The sequence below is a fragment of the Schistocerca serialis genome, unplaced genomic scaffold (assembly GCF_023864345.2).
Source record: "Schistocerca serialis cubense isolate TAMUIC-IGC-003099 unplaced genomic scaffold, iqSchSeri2.2 HiC_scaffold_1372, whole genome shotgun sequence".
Lineage (NCBI taxonomy): Eukaryota > Metazoa > Arthropoda > Insecta > Orthoptera > Acrididae > Schistocerca > Schistocerca serialis.
The window spans coordinates 1-14,953 of NW_026047594.1; the positions used below are offsets into that span (position 1 = coordinate 1).

The window sequence follows — 14,953 nt, forward strand, 5'->3', positions numbered from 1 at the left end:
AGGGAGCCAACAGCACCCGGGTTTCCCAGGCGGTCACCCATCCAAGTACTAACCGGGCCCAATGATGCTTAACTTCGGTGATCGGACGAGAACCGGTGCAATCATCATGGTATGGCCGTTGGCACTCATGTAATGTAGGAGCACGGCAGAATACGCGTTCGGCTTCTCTCCCAATACACAAAATGTTAGTTTTCCGCCGCATTTGACGAAAGCACTTCCTTCCGCAACAGCCAGCTCCTCGAGGACGGCGCGGGGGGCGCGCCCGGCGTCCCAGCGGAGCGACGGCCGAATTAGCGGGCGCACCGCCGCGTGTGTGAGACGCACTGCTGCTCGTTGCACGTCCTGTCATTCGCTGGGCGCGTGCAGCCTTCGACACTAGCGGAGGGCGCATCTTGTCCCTGGTGTCCAGCGGAGGGCCTGTGCGGGGTGTGGCAGTGTCGTGCTGGAGGGCGCCACTGGTAGCGATGTGGGCTTCCTCGCCTCGCCTCACACCAGGTGTCTGCGTAGTTCGCAGTGCATTCGCACCATTCCTATCTCTGTCCCCGTCCCGACTTGTCCCGACTTTGCTCGACTGCCGCTCGCTGCCGCTCGGGTCGTGGCCCATATGACAGTACAAGCACGACAAACATCTGCGAGACGGCCGTGGGCCTAACGGGCGTGTCCGAGACGCCGTTTGCGGCGGGTAGGGCAGCGCCGTGCCGTGGAAAGGTGCGAAAACAGGGACGCAGGACACAGGAGGGTCGCCAAAGCATCCATCTCTTCTAGCGACGAAAGAGAAATTTTTGTTTACAAATCTGCAGTCGTACAATGCAACAAAACAATAAGCCCTGACGTATTTCAGAACGTATCTGTCGGTTCGTACTGTTCTGTTATCTCCAGAGACTCTTTGGAAATCTTCCTTGGCACATTCTTCTTCGAGCTGAGGCCATTAATATCGTATCTTATGTTTATTACAGTCGTTTATTTTCAATTTTTTTTTGTTGGAACTTTGCACTGCTACGAAACAGTAGGAGGCCCTGGCTTATTTCAGATCACATCTGTCGATTCGTAGTGTTTCGTTATTGTCAAGGATTTCTTGGCACGTTTAAATTGCTGAAGGAAGCATCTTTGTCACAACGGAAAGGTAGTATGAAAAGAGGGCTGGCAGGGGTAGCGATGCAAAAAGGAGAAAATGTAAGGGATCCAACAGCACCTTTCTTTTTTTATTGGGCTGCCAGGGGTAGCGACATAATAACAAAAAAAAGAAGGGAGCCAACAGCACCCGGGTTTCCCAGGCGGTCACCCATCCAAGTACTAACCGGGCCCAATGATGCTTAACTTCGGTGATCGGACGAGAACCGGTGCAATCATCATGGTATGGCCGTTGGCACTCATGTAATGTAGGAGCACGGCAGAATACGCGTTCGGCTTCTCTCCCAATACACAAAATGTTAGTTTTCCGCCGCATTTGACGAAAGCACTTCCTTCCGCAACAGCCAGCTCCTCGAGGACGGCGCGGGGGGCGCGCCCGGCGTCCCAGCGGAGCGACGGCCGAATTAGCGGGCGCACCGCCGCGTGTGTGAGACGCACTGCTGCTCGTTGCACGTCCTGTCATTCGCTGGGCGCGTGCAGCCTTCGACACTAGCGGAGGGCGCATCTTGTCCCTGGTGTCCAGCGGAGGGCCTGTGCGGGGTGTGGCAGTGTCGTGCTGGAGGGCGCCACTGGTAGCGATGTGGGCTTCCTCGCCTCGCCTCACACCAGGTGTCTGCGTAGTTCGCAGTGCATTCGCACCATTCCTATCTCTGTCCCCGTCCCGACTTGTCCCGACTTTGCTCGACTGCCGCTCGCTGCCGCTCGGGTCGTGGCCCATATGACAGTACAAGCACGACAAACATCTGCGAGACGGCCGTGGGCCTAACGGGCGTGTCCGAGACGCCGTTTGCGGCGGGTAGGGCAGCGCCGTGCCGTGGAAAGGTGCGAAAACAGGGACGCAGGACACAGGAGGGTCGCCAAAGCATCCATCTCTTCTAGCGACGAAAGAGAAATTTTTGTTTACAAATCTGCAGTCGTACAATGCAACAAAACAATAAGCCCTGACGTATTTCAGAACGTATCTGTCGGTTCGTACTGTTCTGTTATCTCCAGAGACTCTTTGGAAATCTTCCTTGGCACATTCTTCTTCGAGCTGAGGCCATTAATATCGTATCTTATGTTTATTACAGTCGTTTATTTTCAATTTTTTTTTGTTGGAACTTTGCACTGCTACGAAACAGTAGGAGGCCCTGGCTTATTTCAGATCACATCTGTCGATTCGTAGTGTTTCGTTATTGTCAAGGATTTCTTGGCACGTTTAAATTGCTGAAGGAAGCATCTTTGTCACAACGGAAAGGTAGTATGAAAAGAGGGCTGGCAGGGGTAGCGATGCAAAAAGGAGAAAATGTAAGGGATCCAACAGCACCTTTCTTTTTTTATTGGGCTGCCAGGGGTAGCGACATAATAACAAAAAAAAAGAAGGGAGCCAACAGCACCCGGGTTTCCCAGGCGGTCACCCATCCAAGTACTAACCGGGCCCAATGATGCTTAACTTCGGTGATCGGACGAGAACCGGTGCAATCATCATGGTATGGCCGTTGGCACTCATGTAATGTAGGAGCACGGCAGAATACGCGTTCGGCTTCTCTCCCAATACACAAAATGTTAGTTTTCCGCCGCATTTGACGAAAGCACTTCCTTCCGCAACAGCCAGCTCCTCGAGGACGGCGCGGGGGGCGCGCCCGGCGTCCCAGCGGAGCGACGGCCGAATTAGCGGGCGCACCGCCGCGTGTGTGAGACGCACTGCTGCTCGTTGCACGTCCTGTCATTCGCTGGGCGCGTGCAGCCTTCGACACTAGCGGAGGGCGCATCTTGTCCCTGGTGTCCAGCGGAGGGCCTGTGCGGGGTGTGGCAGTGTCGTGCTGGAGGGCGCCACTGGTAGCGATGTGGGCTTCCTCGCCTCGCCTCACACCAGGTGTCTGCGTAGTTCGCAGTGCATTCGCACCATTCCTATCTCTGTCCCCGTCCCGACTTGTCCCGACTTTGCTCGACTGCCGCTCGCTGCCGCTCGGGTCGTGGCCCATATGACAGTACAAGCACGACAAACATCTGCGAGACGGCCGTGGGCCTAACGGGCGTGTCCGAGACGCCGTTTGCGGCGGGTAGGGCAGCGCCGTGCCGTGGAAAGGTGCGAAAACAGGGACGCAGGACACAGGAGGGTCGCCAAAGCATCCATCTCTTCTAGCGACGAAAGAGAAATTTTTGTTTACAAATCTGCAGTCGTACAATGCAACAAAACAATAAGCCCTGACGTATTTCAGAACGTATCTGTCGGTTCGTACTGTTCTGTTATCTCCAGAGACTCTTTGGAAATCTTCCTTGGCACATTCTTCTTCGAGCTGAGGCCATTAATATCGTATCTTATGTTTATTACAGTCGTTTATTTTCAATTTTTTTTTGTTGGAACTTTGCACTGCTACGAAACAGTAGGAGGCCCTGGCTTATTTCAGATCACATCTGTCGATTCGTAGTGTTTCGTTATTGTCAAGGATTTCTTGGCACGTTTAAATTGCTGAAGGAAGCATCTTTGTCACAACGGAAAGGTAGTATGAAAAGAGGGCTGGCAGGGGTAGCGATGCAAAAAGGAGAAAATGTAAGGGATCCAACAGCACCTTTCTTTTTTTATTGGGCTGCCAGGGGTAGCGACATAATAACAAAAAAAAAGAAGGGAGCCAACAGCACCCGGGTTTCCCAGGCGGTCACCCATCCAAGTACTAACCGGGCCCAATGATGCTTAACTTCGGTGATCGGACGAGAACCGGTGCAATCATCATGGTATGGCCGTTGGCACTCATGTAATGTAGGAGCACGGCAGAATACGCGTTCGGCTTCTCTCCCAATACACAAAATGTTAGTTTTCCGCCGCATTTGACGAAAGCACTTCCTTCCGCAACAGCCAGCTCCTCGAGGACGGCGCGGGGGGCGCGCCCGGCGTCCCAGCGGAGCGACGGCCGAATTAGCGGGCGCACCGCCGCGTGTGTGAGACGCACTGCTGCTCGTTGCACGTCCTGTCATTCGCTGGGCGCGTGCAGCCTTCGACACTAGCGGAGGGCGCATCTTGTCCCTGGTGTCCAGCGGAGGGCCTGTGCGGGGTGTGGCAGTGTCGTGCTGGAGGGCGCCACTGGTAGCGATGTGGGCTTCCTCGCCTCGCCTCACACCAGGTGTCTGCGTAGTTCGCAGTGCATTCGCACCATTCCTATCTCTGTCCCCGTCCCGACTTGTCCCGACTTTGCTCGACTGCCGCTCGCTGCCGCTCGGGTCGTGGCCCATATGACAGTACAAGCACGACAAACATCTGCGAGACGGCCGTGGGCCTAACGGGCGTGTCCGAGACGCCGTTTGCGGCGGGTAGGGCAGCGCCGTGCCGTGGAAAGGTGCGAAAACAGGGACGCAGGACACAGGAGGGTCGCCAAAGCATCCATCTCTTCTAGCGACGAAAGAGAAATTTTTGTTTACAAATCTGCAGTCGTACAATGCAACAAAACAATAAGCCCTGACGTATTTCAGAACGTATCTGTCGGTTCGTACTGTTCTGTTATCTCCAGAGACTCTTTGGAAATCTTCCTTGGCACATTCTTCTTCGAGCTGAGGCCATTAATATCGTATCTTATGTTTATTACAGTCGTTTATTTTCAATTTTTTTTGTTGGAACTTTGCACTGCTACGAAACAGTAGGAGGCCCTGGCTTATTTCAGATCACATCTGTCGATTCGTAGTGTTTCGTTATTGTCAAGGATTTCTTGGCACGTTTAAATTGCTGAAGGAAGCATCTTTGTCACAACGGAAAGGTAGTATGAAAAGAGGGCTGGCAGGGGTAGCGATGCAAAAAGGAGAAAATGTAAGGGATCCAACAGCACCTTTCTTTTTTTATTGGGCTGCCAGGGGTAGCGACATAATAACAAAAAAAAAAGAAGGGAGCCAACAGCACCCGGGTTTCCCAGGCGGTCACCCATCCAAGTACTAACCGGGCCCAATGATGCTTAACTTCGGTGATCGGACGAGAACCGGTGCAATCATCATGGTATGGCCGTTGGCACTCATGTAATGTAGGAGCACGGCAGAATACGCGTTCGGCTTCTCTCCCAATACACAAAATGTTAGTTTTCCGCCGCATTTGACGAAAGCACTTCCTTCCGCAACAGCCAGCTCCTCGAGGACGGCGCGGGGGGCGCGCCCGGCGTCCCAGCGGAGCGACGGCCGAATTAGCGGGCGCACCGCCGCGTGTGTGAGACGCACTGCTGCTCGTTGCACGTCCTGTCATTCGCTGGGCGCGTGCAGCCTTCGACACTAGCGGAGGGCGCATCTTGTCCCTGGTGTCCAGCGGAGGGCCTGTGCGGGGTGTGGCAGTGTCGTGCTGGAGGGCGCCACTGGTAGCGATGTGGGCTTCCTCGCCTCGCCTCACACCAGGTGTCTGCGTAGTTCGCAGTGCATTCGCACCATTCCTATCTCTGTCCCCGTCCCGACTTGTCCCGACTTTGCTCGACTGCCGCTCGCTGCCGCTCGGGTCGTGGCCCATATGACAGTACAAGCACGACAAACATCTGCGAGACGGCCGTGGGCCTAACGGGCGTGTCCGAGACGCCGTTTGCGGCGGGTAGGGCAGCGCCGTGCCGTGGAAAGGTGCGAAAACAGGGACGCAGGACACAGGAGGGTCGCCAAAGCATCCATCTCTTCTAGCGACGAAAGAGAAATTTTTGTTTACAAATCTGCAGTCGTACAATGCAACAAAACAATAAGCCCTGACGTATTTCAGAACGTATCTGTCGGTTCGTACTGTTCTGTTATCTCCAGAGACTCTTTGGAAATCTTCCTTGGCACATTCTTCTTCGAGCTGAGGCCATTAATATCGTATCTTATGTTTATTACAGTCGTTTATTTTCAATTTTTTTTTGTTGGAACTTTGCACTGCTACGAAACAGTAGGAGGCCCTGGCTTATTTCAGATCACATCTGTCGATTCGTAGTGTTTCGTTATTGTCAAGGATTTCTTGGCACGTTTAAATTGCTGAAGGAAGCATCTTTGTCACAACGGAAAGGTAGTATGAAAAGAGGGCTGGCAGGGGTAGCGATGCAAAAAGGAGAAAATGTAAGGGATCCAACAGCACCTTTCTTTTTTTATTGGGCTGCCAGGGGTAGCGACATAATAACAAAAAAAAAGAAGGGAGCCAACAGCACCCGGGTTTCCCAGGCGGTCACCCATCCAAGTACTAACCGGGCCCAATGATGCTTAACTTCGGTGATCGGACGAGAACCGGTGCAATCATCATGGTATGGCCGTTGGCACTCATGTAATGTAGGAGCACGGCAGAATACGCGTTCGGCTTCTCTCCCAATACACAAAATGTTAGTTTTCCGCCGCATTTGACGAAAGCACTTCCTTCCGCAACAGCCAGCTCCTCGAGGACGGCGCGGGGGGCGCGCCCGGCGTCCCAGCGGAGCGACGGCCGAATTAGCGGGCGCACCGCCGCGTGTGTGAGACGCACTGCTGCTCGTTGCACGTCCTGTCATTCGCTGGGCGCGTGCAGCCTTCGACACTAGCGGAGGGCGCATCTTGTCCCTGGTGTCCAGCGGAGGGCCTGTGCGGGGTGTGGCAGTGTCGTGCTGGAGGGCGCCACTGGTAGCGATGTGGGCTTCCTCGCCTCGCCTCACACCAGGTGTCTGCGTAGTTCGCAGTGCATTCGCACCATTCCTATCTCTGTCCCCGTCCCGACTTGTCCCGACTTTGCTCGACTGCCGCTCGCTGCCGCTCGGGTCGTGGCCCATATGACAGTACAAGCACGACAAACATCTGCGAGACGGCCGTGGGCCTAACGGGCGTGTCCGAGACGCCGTTTGCGGCGGGTAGGGCAGCGCCGTGCCGTGGAAAGGTGCGAAAACAGGGACGCAGGACACAGGAGGGTCGCCAAAGCATCCATCTCTTCTAGCGACGAAAGAGAAATTTTTGTTTACAAATCTGCAGTCGTACAATGCAACAAAACAATAAGCCCTGACGTATTTCAGAACGTATCTGTCGGTTCGTACTGTTCTGTTATCTCCAGAGACTCTTTGGAAATCTTCCTTGGCACATTCTTCTTCGAGCTGAGGCCATTAATATCGTATCTTATGTTTATTACAGTCGTTTATTTTCAATTTTTTTTTGTTGGAACTTTGCACTGCTACGAAACAGTAGGAGGCCCTGGCTTATTTCAGATCACATCTGTCGATTCGTAGTGTTTCGTTATTGTCAAGGATTTCTTGGCACGTTTAAATTGCTGAAGGAAGCATCTTTGTCACAACGGAAAGGTAGTATGAAAAGAGGGCTGGCAGGGGTAGCGATGCAAAAAGGAGAAAATGTAAGGGATCCAACAGCACCTTTCTTTTTTTATTGGGCTGCCAGGGGTAGCGACATAATAACAAAAAAAAAGAAGGGAGCCAACAGCACCCGGGTTTCCCAGGCGGTCACCCATCCAAGTACTAACCGGGCCCAATGATGCTTAACTTCGGTGATCGGACGAGAACCGGTGCAATCATCATGGTATGGCCGTTGGCACTCATGTAATGTAGGAGCACGGCAGAATACGCGTTCGGCTTCTCTCCCAATACACAAAATGTTAGTTTTCCGCCGCATTTGACGAAAGCACTTCCTTCCGCAACAGCCAGCTCCTCGAGGACGGCGCGGGGGGCGCGCCCGGCGTCCCAGCGGAGCGACGGCCGAATTAGCGGGCGCACCGCCGCGTGTGTGAGACGCACTGCTGCTCGTTGCACGTCCTGTCATTCGCTGGGCGCGTGCAGCCTTCGACACTAGCGGAGGGCGCATCTTGTCCCTGGTGTCCAGCGGAGGGCCTGTGCGGGGTGTGGCAGTGTCGTGCTGGAGGGCGCCACTGGTAGCGATGTGGGCTTCCTCGCCTCGCCTCACACCAGGTGTCTGCGTAGTTCGCAGTGCATTCGCACCATTCCTATCTCTGTCCCCGTCCCGACTTGTCCCGACTTTGCTCGACTGCCGCTCGCTGCCGCTCGGGTCGTGGCCCATATGACAGTACAAGCACGACAAACATCTGCGAGACGGCCGTGGGCCTAACGGGCGTGTCCGAGACGCCGTTTGCGGCGGGTAGGGCAGCGCCGTGCCGTGGAAAGGTGCGAAAACAGGGACGCAGGACACAGGAGGGTCGCCAAAGCATCCATCTCTTCTAGCGACGAAAGAGAAATTTTTGTTTACAAATCTGCAGTCGTACAATGCAACAAAACAATAAGCCCTGACGTATTTCAGAACGTATCTGTCGGTTCGTACTGTTCTGTTATCTCCAGAGACTCTTTGGAAATCTTCCTTGGCACATTCTTCTTCGAGCTGAGGCCATTAATATCGTATCTTATGTTTATTACAGTCGTTTATTTTCAATTTTTTTTTGTTGGAACTTTGCACTGCTACGAAACAGTAGGAGGCCCTGGCTTATTTCAGATCACATCTGTCGATTCGTAGTGTTTCGTTATTGTCAAGGATTTCTTGGCACGTTTAAATTGCTGAAGGAAGCATCTTTGTCACAACGGAAAGGTAGTATGAAAAGAGGGCTGGCAGGGGTAGCGATGCAAAAAGGAGAAAATGTAAGGGATCCAACAGCACCTTTCTTTTTTTATTGGGCTGCCAGGGGTAGCGACATAATAACAAAAAAAAAGAAGGGAGCCAACAGCACCCGGGTTTCCCAGGCGGTCACCCATCCAAGTACTAACCGGGCCCAATGATGCTTAACTTCGGTGATCGGACGAGAACCGGTGCAATCATCATGGTATGGCCGTTGGCACTCATGTAATGTAGGAGCACGGCAGAATACGCGTTCGGCTTCTCTCCCAATACACAAAATGTTAGTTTTCCGCCGCATTTGACGAAAGCACTTCCTTCCGCAACAGCCAGCTCCTCGAGGACGGCGCGGGGGGCGCGCCCGGCGTCCCAGCGGAGCGACGGCCGAATTAGCGGGCGCACCGCCGCGTGTGTGAGACGCACTGCTGCTCGTTGCACGTCCTGTCATTCGCTGGGCGCGTGCAGCCTTCGACACTAGCGGAGGGCGCATCTTGTCCCTGGTGTCCAGCGGAGGGCCTGTGCGGGGTGTGGCAGTGTCGTGCTGGAGGGCGCCACTGGTAGCGATGTGGGCTTCCTCGCCTCGCCTCGCCTCGCCTCGCCTCGCCTCACACCAGGTGTCTGCGTAGTTCGCAGTGCATTCGCACCATTCCTATCCCTGTCCCCGTCCCGACTTGTCCCGACTTTGCTCGACTGCCGCTCGCTGCCGCTCGGGTCGTGGCCCATATGACAGTACAAGCACGACAAACATCTGCGAGACGGCCGTGGGCCTAACGGGCGTGTCCGAGACGCCGTTTGCGGCGGGTAGGGCAGCGCCGTGCCGTGGAAAGGTGCGAAAACAGGGACGCAGGACACAGGAGGGTCGCCAAAGCATCCATCTCTTCTAGCGACGAAAGAGAAATTTTTGTTTACAAATCTGCAGTCGTACAATGCAACAAAACAATAAGCCCTGACGTATTTCAGAACGTATCTGTCGGTTCGTACTGTTCTGTTATCTCCAGAGACTCTTTGGAAATCTTCCTTGGCACATTCTTCTTCGAGCTGAGGCCATTAATATCGTATCTTATGTTTATTACAGTCGTTTATTTTCAATTTTTTTTTGTTGGAACTTTGCACTGCTACGAAACAGTAGGAGGCCCTGGCTTATTTCAGATCACATCTGTCGATTCGTAGTGTTTCGTTATTGTCAAGGATTTCTTGGCACGTTTAAATTGCTGAAGGAAGCATCTTTGTCACAACGGAAAGGTAGTATGAAAAGAGGGCTGGCAGGGGTAGCGATGCAAAAAGGAGAAAATGTAAGGGATCCAACAGCACCTTTCTTTTTTTATTGGGCTGCCAGGGGTAGCGACATAATAACAAAAAAAAAGAAGGGAGCCAACAGCACCCGGGTTTCCCAGGCGGTCACCCATCCAAGTACTAACCGGGCCCAATGATGCTTAACTTCGGTGATCGGACGAGAACCGGTGCAATCATCATGGTATGGCCGTTGGCACTCATGTAATGTAGGAGCACGGCAGAATACGCGTTCGGCTTCTCTCCCAATACACAAAATGTTAGTTTTCCGCCGCATTTGACGAAAGCACTTCCTTCCGCAACAGCCAGCTCCTCGAGGACGGCGCGGGGGGCGCGCCCGGCGTCCCAGCGGAGCGACGGCCGAATTAGCGGGCGCACCGCCGCGTGTGTGAGACGCACTGCTGCTCGTTGCACGTCCTGTCATTCGCTGGGCGCGTGCAGCCTTCGACACTAGCGGAGGGCGCATCTTGTCCCTGGTGTCCAGCGGAGGGCCTGTGCGGGGTGTGGCAGTGTCGTGCTGGAGGGCGCCACTGGTAGCGATGTGGGCTTCCTCGCCTCGCCTCACACCAGGTGTCTGCGTAGTTCGCAGTGCATTCGCACCATTCCTATCTCTGTCCCCGTCCCGACTTGTCCCGACTTTGCTCGACTGCCGCTCGCTGCCGCTCGGGTCGTGGCCCATATGACAGTACAAGCACGACAAACATCTGCGAGACGGCCGTGGGCCTAACGGGCGTGTCCGAGACGCCGTTTGCGGCGGGTAGGGCAGCGCCGTGCCGTGGAAAGGTGCGAAAACAGGGACGCAGGACACAGGAGGGTCGCCAAAGCATCCATCTCTTCTAGCGACGAAAGAGAAATTTTTGTTTACAAATCTGCAGTCGTACAATGCAACAAAACAATAAGCCCTGACGTATTTCAGAACGTATCTGTCGGTTCGTACTGTTCTGTTATCTCCAGAGACTCTTTGGAAATCTTCCTTGGCACATTCTTCTTCGAGCTGAGGCCATTAATATCGTATCTTATGTTTATTACAGTCGTTTATTTTCAATTTTTTTTTGTTGGAACTTTGCACTGCTACGAAACAGTAGGAGGCCCTGGCTTATTTCAGATCACATCTGTCGATTCGTAGTGTTTCGTTATTGTCAAGGATTTCTTGGCACGTTTAAATTGCTGAAGGAAGCATCTTTGTCACAACGGAAAGGTAGTATGAAAAGAGGGCTGGCAGGGGTAGCGATGCAAAAAGGAGAAAATGTAAGGGATCCAACAGCACCTTTCTTTTTTTATTGGGCTGCCAGGGGTAGCGACATAATAACAAAAAAAAAGAAGGGAGCCAACAGCACCCGGGTTTCCCAGGCGGTCACCCATCCAAGTACTAACCGGGCCCAATGATGCTTAACTTCGGTGATCGGACGAGAACCGGTGCAATCATCATGGTATGGCCGTTGGCACTCATGTAATGTAGGAGCACGGCAGAATACGCGTTCGGCTTCTCTCCCAATACACAAAATGTTAGTTTTCCGCCGCATTTGACGAAAGCACTTCCTTCCGCAACAGCCAGCTCCTCGAGGACGGCGCGGGGGGCGCGCCCGGCGTCCCAGCGGAGCGACGGCCGAATTAGCGGGCGCACCGCCGCGTGTGTGAGACGCACTGCTGCTCGTTGCACGTCCTGTCATTCGCTGGGCGCGTGCAGCCTTCGACACTAGCGGAGGGCGCATCTTGTCCCTGGTGTCCAGCGGAGGGCCTGTGCGGGGTGTGGCAGTGTCGTGCTGGAGGGCGCCACTGGTAGCGATGTGGGCTTCCTCGCCTCGCCTCGCCTCGCCTCGCCTCGCCTCACACCAGGTGTCTGCGTAGTTCGCAGTGCATTCGCACCATTCCTATCCCTGTCCCCGTCCCGACTTGTCCCGACTTTGCTCGACTGCCGCTCGCTGCCGCTCGGGTCGTGGCCCATATGACAGTACAAGCACGACAAACATCTGCGAGACGGCCGTGGGCCTAACGGGCGTGTCCGAGACGCCGTTTGCGGCGGGTAGGGCAGCGCCGTGCCGTGGAAAGGTGCGAAAACAGGGACGCAGGACACAGGAGGGTCGCCAAAGCATCCATCTCTTCTAGCGACGAAAGAGAAATTTTTGTTTACAAATCTGCAGTCGTACAATGCAACAAAACAATAAGCCCTGACGTATTTCAGAACGTATCTGTCGGTTCGTACTGTTCTGTTATCTCCAGAGACTCTTTGGAAATCTTCCTTGGCACATTCTTCTTCGAGCTGAGGCCATTAATATCGTATCTTATGTTTATTACAGTCGTTTATTTTCAATTTTTTTTTGTTGGAACTTTGCACTGCTACGAAACAGTAGGAGGCCCTGGCTTATTTCAGATCACATCTGTCGATTCGTAGTGTTTCGTTATTGTCAAGGATTTCTTGGCACGTTTAAATTGCTGAAGGAAGCATCTTTGTCACAACGGAAAGGTAGTATGAAAAGAGGGCTGGCAGGGGTAGCGATGCAAAAAGGAGAAAATGTAAGGGATCCAACAGCACCTTTCTTTTTTTATTGGGCTGCCAGGGGTAGCGACATAATAACAAAAAAAAAGAAGGGAGCCAACAGCACCCGGGTTTCCCAGGCGGTCACCCATCCAAGTACTAACCGGGCCCAATGATGCTTAACTTCGGTGATCGGACGAGAACCGGTGCAATCATCATGGTATGGCCGTTGGCACTCATGTAATGTAGGAGCACGGCAGAATACGCGTTCGGCTTCTCTCCCAATACACAAAATGTTAGTTTTCCGCCGCATTTGACGAAAGCACTTCCTTCCGCAACAGCCAGCTCCTCGAGGACGGCGCGGGGGGCGCGCCCGGCGTCCCAGCGGAGCGACGGCCGAATTAGCGGGCGCACCGCCGCGTGTGTGAGACGCACTGCTGCTCGTTGCACGTCCTGTCATTCGCTGGGCGCGTGCAGCCTTCGACACTAGCGGAGGGCGCATCTTGTCCCTGGTGTCCAGCGGAGGGCCTGTGCGGGGTGTGGCAGTGTCGTGCTGGAGGGCGCCACTGGTAGCGATGTGGGCTTCCTCGCCTCGCCTCACACCAGGTGTCTGCGTAGTTCGCAGTGCATTCGCACCATTCCTATCTCTGTCCCCGTCCCGACTTGTCCCGACTTTGCTCGACTGCCGCTCGCTGCCGCTCGGGTCGTGGCCCATATGACAGTACAAGCACGACAAACATCTGCGAGACGGCCGTGGGCCTAACGGGCGTGTCCGAGACGCCGTTTGCGGCGGGTAGGGCAGCGCCGTGCCGTGGAAAGGTGCGAAAACAGGGACGCAGGACACAGGAGGGTCGCCAAAGCATCCATCTCTTCTAGCGACGAAAGAGAAATTTTTGTTTACAAATCTGCAGTCGTACAATGCAACAAAACAATAAGCCCTGACGTATTTCAGAACGTATCTGTCGGTTCGTACTGTTCTGTTATCTCCAGAGACTCTTTGGAAATCTTCCTTGGCACATTCTTCTTCGAGCTGAGGCCATTAATATCGTATCTTATGTTTATTACAGTCGTTTATTTTCAATTTTTTTTTGTTGGAACTTTGCACTGCTACGAAACAGTAGGAGGCCCTGGCTTATTTCAGATCACATCTGTCGATTCGTAGTGTTTCGTTATTGTCAAGGATTTCTTGGCACGTTTAAATTGCTGAAGGAAGCATCTTTGTCACAACGGAAAGGTAGTATGAAAAGAGGGCTGGCAGGGGTAGCGATGCAAAAAGGAGAAAATGTAAGGGATCCAACAGCACCTTTCTTTTTTTATTGGGCTGCCAGGGGTAGCGACATAATAACAAAAAAAAAGAAGGGAGCCAACAGCACCCGGGTTTCCCAGGCGGTCACCCATCCAAGTACTAACCGGGCCCAATGATGCTTAACTTCGGTGATCGGACGAGAACCGGTGCAATCATCATGGTATGGCCGTTGGCACTCATGTAATGTAGGAGCACGGCAGAATACGCGTTCGGCTTCTCTCCCAATACACAAAATGTTAGTTTTCCGCCGCATTTGACGAAAGCACTTCCTTCCGCAACAGCCAGCTCCTCAAGGACGGCGCGGGGGGCGCGCCCGGCGTCCCAGCGGAGCGACGGCCGAATTAGCGGGCGCACCGCCGCGTGTGTGAGACGCACTGCTGCTCGTTGCACGTCCTGTCATTCGCTGGGCGCGTGCAGCCTTCGACACTAGCGGAGGGCGCATCTTGTCCCTGGTGTCCAGCGGAGGGCCTGTGCGGGGTGTGGCAGTGTCGTGCTGGAGGGCGCCACTGGTAGCGATGTGGGCTTCCTCGCCTCGCCTCACACCAGGTGTCTGCGTAGTTCGCAGTGCATTCGCACCATTCCTATCTCTGTCCCCGTCCCGACTTGTCCCGACTTTGCTCGACTGCCGCTCGCTGCCGCTCGGGTCGTGGCCCATATGACAGTACAAGCACGACAAACATCTGCGAGACGGCCGTGGGCCTAACGGGCGTGTCCGAGACGCCGTTTGCGGCGGGTAGGGCAGCGCCGTGCCGTGGAAAGGTGCGAAAACAGGGACGCAGGACACAGGAGGGTCGCCAAAGCATCCATCTCTTCTAGCGACGAAAGAGAAATTTTTGTTTACAAATCTGCAGTCGTACAATGCAACAAAACAATAAGCCCTGACGTATTTCAGAACGTATCTGTCGGTTCGTACTGTTCTGTTATCTCCAGAGACTCTTTGGAAATCTTCCTTGGCACATTCTTCTTCGAGCTGAGGCCATTAATATCGTATCTTATGTTTATTACAGTCGTTTATTTTCAATTTTTTTTTGTTGGAACTTTGCACTGCTACGAAACAGTAGGAGGCCCTGGCTTATTTCAGATCACATCTGTCGATTCGTAGTGTTTCGTTATTGTCAAGGATTTCTTGGCACGTTTAAATTGCTGAAGGAAGCATCTTTGTCACAACGGAAAGGTAGTATGAAAAGAGGGCTGGCAGGGGTAGCGATGCAAAAAGGAGAAAATGTAAGGGATCCAACAGCACCTTTCTTTTTTTATTG

At 53.6% G+C, this 14,953-nt stretch overlaps 12 non-coding genes across 12 annotated transcripts; all 12 read right to left on the reverse strand.

The window, feature by feature from the left end:
- Window positions 1-4: 4 nt before the first annotated feature.
- On the reverse strand, window positions 5-123 carry LOC126441777 (5S ribosomal RNA). The gene has a single exon (XR_007581513.1). It is a non-coding gene; the product is annotated as a 5S ribosomal RNA (ribosomal RNA).
- Window positions 124-1,249: 1,126 nt separating this feature from the next.
- LOC126441789 (5S ribosomal RNA) lies at window positions 1,250-1,368 on the reverse strand. Its single transcript, XR_007581524.1, has one exon. It is a non-coding gene; the product is annotated as a 5S ribosomal RNA (ribosomal RNA).
- Window positions 1,369-2,495: 1,127 nt separating this feature from the next.
- On the reverse strand, window positions 2,496-2,614 carry LOC126441801 (5S ribosomal RNA). The gene has a single exon (XR_007581535.1). It is a non-coding gene; the product is annotated as a 5S ribosomal RNA (ribosomal RNA).
- Window positions 2,615-3,741: 1,127 nt separating this feature from the next.
- LOC126441804 (5S ribosomal RNA) lies at window positions 3,742-3,860 on the reverse strand. The gene has a single exon (XR_007581538.1). It is a non-coding gene; the product is annotated as a 5S ribosomal RNA (ribosomal RNA).
- A 1,127-nt stretch (window positions 3,861-4,987) lies between these two features.
- On the reverse strand, window positions 4,988-5,106 carry LOC126441805 (5S ribosomal RNA). The gene has a single exon (XR_007581539.1). It is a non-coding gene; the product is annotated as a 5S ribosomal RNA (ribosomal RNA).
- Window positions 5,107-6,233: 1,127 nt separating this feature from the next.
- On the reverse strand, window positions 6,234-6,352 carry LOC126441778 (5S ribosomal RNA). Its single transcript, XR_007581514.1, has one exon. It is a non-coding gene; the product is annotated as a 5S ribosomal RNA (ribosomal RNA).
- Window positions 6,353-7,479: 1,127 nt separating this feature from the next.
- LOC126441779 (5S ribosomal RNA) lies at window positions 7,480-7,598 on the reverse strand. The gene has a single exon (XR_007581515.1). It is a non-coding gene; the product is annotated as a 5S ribosomal RNA (ribosomal RNA).
- Window positions 7,599-8,725: 1,127 nt separating this feature from the next.
- LOC126441780 (5S ribosomal RNA) lies at window positions 8,726-8,844 on the reverse strand. The gene has a single exon (XR_007581516.1). It is a non-coding gene; the product is annotated as a 5S ribosomal RNA (ribosomal RNA).
- A 1,147-nt stretch (window positions 8,845-9,991) lies between these two features.
- LOC126441781 (5S ribosomal RNA) lies at window positions 9,992-10,110 on the reverse strand. The gene has a single exon (XR_007581517.1). It is a non-coding gene; the product is annotated as a 5S ribosomal RNA (ribosomal RNA).
- A 1,127-nt stretch (window positions 10,111-11,237) lies between these two features.
- LOC126441782 (5S ribosomal RNA) lies at window positions 11,238-11,356 on the reverse strand. The gene has a single exon (XR_007581518.1). It is a non-coding gene; the product is annotated as a 5S ribosomal RNA (ribosomal RNA).
- Window positions 11,357-12,503: 1,147 nt separating this feature from the next.
- Window positions 12,504-12,622, reverse strand: LOC126441783 (5S ribosomal RNA). Its single transcript, XR_007581519.1, has one exon. It is a non-coding gene; the product is annotated as a 5S ribosomal RNA (ribosomal RNA).
- A 1,127-nt stretch (window positions 12,623-13,749) lies between these two features.
- Window positions 13,750-13,868, reverse strand: LOC126441785 (5S ribosomal RNA). Its single transcript, XR_007581520.1, has one exon. It is a non-coding gene; the product is annotated as a 5S ribosomal RNA (ribosomal RNA).
- Between the last annotated feature and the right edge of the window lie 1,085 nt (window positions 13,869-14,953).